Below are 5,264 nucleotides of genomic sequence, written 5' to 3' on the forward strand. Positions count from 1 at the left end.
CTAGTGGGAGCTCACAGACTCTGAACTGACAGCTAGGGAACCCTCATGGCACTGAACTAGGACCTCTGAATGTGGGTGACAGTTACGTGGCTTGATCTGTTGGGGAGGGTGGCAGTGGGACCAGGACTTACCCTGGGTACATAAACTGGCTTTTTGGGAGCTCAGCCTTGATATGGGGGCCACGACTTGGTCCTGCCTCAACTTGGTATGCCAGACTTTATTGACTCCCCAAGGGAGACCTTAGCCTCCTCTGAGGAGTGGATGGGTAATGGGATTGGGGAGGTGGGGGCCAGGAAAATGGGAGGGGGAACTGGGAGTGGTATATAAAATGGAAAAAAAAATTTAAATTAAAAAAGTTATTCTTTGTCTTAAGAAAGGTCTGGGTTATTCAGTCTTTCTACTCTTTTGCCTTTAGTCTTGGGAGTTGGCACTTACACTGTTATATCTTAGTGACTACTGAAGATACTATTAAAAACTTTCTAGTAACATGAAACTAAATTTGAGAGACAATAATGTCATTAATTTAGACATCGTGAGTTTATTGGAGTTGGGATACATGGAAGTTATTTACATAATGAAATATTTCAAATCTCAGGGGAATGGACAGAGCCATGTAACACTATGTCAAGAGTATCGTCATGTTGTCCTAGGCAACTAAACACTTGTTTCCACCCAGTGCTTCATGGTCATAGACACGCTACCTCCAGTTTTCACCGTAAGTGCCGGAATCTCTGTCTTGTACTTTAGAGAATGCTCCCACACCCACGCCTGTTAGTTAAGACAGTTTTCTGTGAGACTTCTCTGGAAACACATACAGTTTTAGCGTGACTTCTTTTGACTCATATTCGGTGAAAGATCAGAAGAAATTTTCCAAACTCCAGAATGCCATGCTCAGACTCTGCTCTCAGAGAGCATGCTTGTGAGCCTTTGCCAGCTTCAGGTTGCTGTCGTGAGGCTGAGTCACAATGCTGGTCCACGGCTGTTGGTTTTGTACGAGCTAGGGAAGTTCGATTACAGGTGAAAGATTTTCCATTTACAGCTCAGCCACAGTGTAAATTTATTCAACCAACACAAGACAATTTCCACTGAGACAGCACTCAACAACCCAGGCTGATGCTGTGTCTCCAGTGTGCATGCGTCACTCAGGAACCTCGGTTAATGCTATCTTCAGTGTGTGTGCATCACTCAGGAAACCAAGCTGACACTAGAGGGGGTGCTGCAGGTGTGGAAGCAGGCAGCAAAATGATCCATTAAAAGGTGAGAATGAAAACGTGGTTCAGATTGGCTCCATAAACCTGTGTCAAACTGTGGGGAGTTTGATGCCGGGTGGTTAATGCCACATATTTAAACATAAGAAAATTTTGGGGTGAAGTTTTCAGGCAACAGTCTTTCCAGATGCACAATAAAGCTTGTGGGGTGACAACTTAGAAACTCCTTTGCAGACTGCATGTGACCATGAACATGGCTTTATAGCTAAAAGGCCTAGAATCTAGTGTGGTCTCTGGCTGAGACAGCATAGAGGGCAGCAAGCTATAAATACACGTGATATATCCTTTAAGAATGGATTCTAGTAACTTGGAGTTAAAGATAAATGTCTAGAAAAGAAGAGTCTGGGGTAATCATTCTGAGATATGAACTGAGACACTGGGAGGTGTCTCGAGCATATATGAGACCCCAAAGCCCACCTCCATGCTGACACACTTTCTCCGTCAAGACCACACCCACTCCAACAAGGCTACATCTCCTAATAGTGCCACTCCCTTTGGGCGCCATTTTCTTTCAAACTATCACAACTAGTTTGCAAATATTTTCTCCTATTTTATAGGCTGTCTCATCACTCTGTTGATCTTTCTTTTTGTTATGAGAAGACTTTTTAATCAAATATAATGCCATTTGTCAGGTTTTGGTTTTCTTGTACATTTTGGGGGGCAAAATCCTGTTCAATCCTTGCCCACATTGGTGTTCTGACTGGTTCCCCTTTGCTTTCTTTTTACAGTTTCATTGTTTGAGGTCAATCCACTAAGGATATTTGCTTTTCACCCTCCTTTTCTTGAAAAGTTTCTCAAACATTTGTTCTAGCCAACTCAGAGAATAAGGCAGAGAATGAGATCAAAGGGGTAAATAGAAGCTCACTGGAGGAAAGCCTCAGGATTCTAGGAGACTTTGAGTATGTTCCAGAAAAGATTTGAAGAGCTGGTGGGAGAAGACTCCAGAGAAATGGAGCCTTTCAGAGAATACAAGGAACTTGGAGGGAGAAACAATGAGCCTATAACAATGGCAAATTCAAAGAAAAATGAGCATTTAGAAACACCAAGGAGTCAAAAAAAATGAGTAAAAGATGGTACAAAAAGCCAAAGTTGAAATATAAAGCAATATAGGCTGTAGAATTTTTTTCAGTGACTGGGATTCTATCAATGGTAGTTAAATTTACAGGTCAACTTCATTAGGTCATGGAGTGCCCACTTAGTCCAATAAAGACAATTCAATTTACAATAATTTATGAACTTTTGCTTTTTTGGTAATTGAATTTTGATCTCTTCCTATGATAGTCATAGCCATTTTTGCTATTCTGTGGTATAGGGCAGCGGAGACTACTGCTGTCTCATGATCACAAGGAATAAACTAATTCAGTTCAGTTTACTGTTTTCCTACTAAACTTAGTAGGCTTCATATATGAAATTCATTTTGTCTTCTGTATTTTATACTTATAATGAGTCTATTGGGAACTATTTATTCTTGATGTTTCTGTTAGTAGTTTGGGGTACCAATAACATCCAGATAGGAGGAGTAGACTAAGTTGCCCTTGCAAATATGAGGGGCCATTCAAACAGTTGAGGGCCTAAAGAGAGTAAGACTTGTCCTTCCATGAATAAGAAGTCATTCTGATGGACTCCTTATGGGTTATCTGTCCTCTGGTCTTGGAAGCAAACTGAGATATTAATTCTTCTTGGGTCTCAAAACTGTTAAATTTCATGCTGCTTGGTCCCCTAGCTCTCCAATGTGTTGCGCTGAAGTTGCTGTCAATCATCAGCTTCTGTAGGTGTGAGTCAATTCTTTACCATGTTTATGTGTAAATATGTGTGCACAGATATGTATGAATGTTCACATGTATGCACATAGGCATAGATACATACTCTGATGGTTCTGTGTCTTTGCAACACTCTAACACGTCTACAAACAGAAGAGAATTAACACATTCCAAATATTCTCTAATCACAGATTCAATTTTATTTATATAGTTAAAAGCATCAATTGAACTCTTTTTCTAGAATTGAACCTAATATATCTCCGATTATGTAAGAATTAAACATGGTTTCTGAAAGAGTGCAATTTTTTGTTTTTGTTTTTTTTTTAGACAGGGCTTCTGTGTGTAATCCTGCCTGTTCTGGAACTCACACTGTAGACCAGGCTGGCCTGAAACTCAGAGATCACCCTGTCTCTGCCTCCCCAGTGCTGGGATTAAAGCTGTGTGCCACTACCACCTGGCTGAAATTTTAAAGGCTAATTGATCTCAAGTGGATCATAGAGCAGAATAAGCATAAAGAAAGACTAGATGATATTTTCACCTCACACAGTGGACTGGACATTTTCTTGCAAGCATAGCAAACAAGAAATAGAAGGAAAGTCACCATTGGAAGTGAATCAGTTATTGAAGGCAAGTAAAAGAAACTGAACATCAGCCACTGGCAGAAACACAGGCGAAATGAAGGGTGTGGCCACCTAAGTCGAAGCCTCATCATTCATAGCAGAGACAAGTAAATGTGCTCTGTTTTATGCTTGCTCTAAATTGATAACTATCAGTGAGCAAGTGTGAAAAGCAGAGCCAATCATATTTTCTGGTTTGACGTGGAAACCATCAAAGGATGAAAACAGAAATTGTTATATGGTTTGACGTCTAAAATACGTTAGATTCTACAAATAGACGTGGCTGTATGTTTGTCATTATTCACTATGCAAGGAATGGAAAGAGAAATTAACATTTAAAACAGCTGACAGGAGAAAAGAAAATGAGATAAAGAACAAACCAACAGCAAACGGGCTGAAAGCCACCCAGCTTGCCCTGAGGGGAGGGCGGGCTGCGTTGTCTGAGTTCTGATTTCTTGAGAGGTCCCCTGCTGGCTTTTCGTGATTGTGAGAACTATCAGTCAGAAACAGAAAATGGTTCTGATGAAAATAAGCTGTGCTTCAACCTCCGGACATTTGTGGGGGTAAAGACGTGGGTTCTTTTTCACTTAGAGCACAAAATCCACCTGCTCCATGGGAACGCTGCCTGCCTTTCTCACACCCTTAGGTCGCAGCGTGAAGGAACAATTCTGGAGTCTCATTTCTCCCTGTTGTCTAGTTTTTTATTTTGGGGAAAACGAATGTGCTGATTATTTGTCAGAAACCGAGTTTCTACCTGTATCACTTCTATTCCTCAGAAAGCGGGGTGTTGTTTTTGTTTTGTTTATTCAATGTTTTGAGAGATGCCATGGGTTTGTTGTCTAGAGCACAACACAGACACAACCCAGAGAAGATAGAAGTCAAATTAACCTTTCAAGGAAAATAAAGACATATAAGATCAGATACTTCCTAAGGAAAAAAAGTGATTGATGAGGCATTTCTACAGCTTGGGGTTGGAATTTGAGGTAAGAGAGGTCAGTAACTGTGAAAGCTGTTAGGCAGGTGTAGGCGAGGCCAGGGTCACATCAAGCATACTAGTGTGACCACAGTCAAAGGAGCATCAGAGAGAAAATTGAGAAAGAAGAAGTTATTGAGTAAGACTCACAAAGGCCCATGTGGCCACCAGGAGGAACTCAGTTTTACTACAAATGAAGGGAAAACCCATCACGGCTGCTAACAGGCAAGCGAGATATAATGTTTTAAATTTAGTTATTGAATTAGCATACATAGTAAATGCCTTTCTTATGTCATTCTCACACTTACTTGGATCTTTATTCTCATTTTACCTTTACTTTTCCTTCCTCTTCACCTCCAATAAGATCTCTTCTTTGCTTCTGTTAAATTAGTAAGAAGGCAGCTGTAGAGAGAAAGAAGGCAGGGAGAAAGAGGCTTGATCTAGCCTTAAGCCAGACCATGTTTATCCACAAAGGAGCATTTGGTCACTCACTTGTGAGGATGGCCAAAATGCCAACAGAGGAAGATTGGATGAGGCCCCTTATAGGGTCAGAAATGACTTCCAAAGTCTGCAAGAGAAGCTGGGAAGTGTAATTTTAGCAAGAAACTATTACCTCCTCATGACCTGGGTTTTACTTACATCTTCT

This window comes from Myodes glareolus, chromosome 19 (genome assembly GCF_982192425.1).
Source record: "Myodes glareolus chromosome 19, mMyoGla1.1, whole genome shotgun sequence".
Lineage (NCBI taxonomy): Eukaryota > Metazoa > Chordata > Mammalia > Rodentia > Cricetidae > Myodes > Myodes glareolus.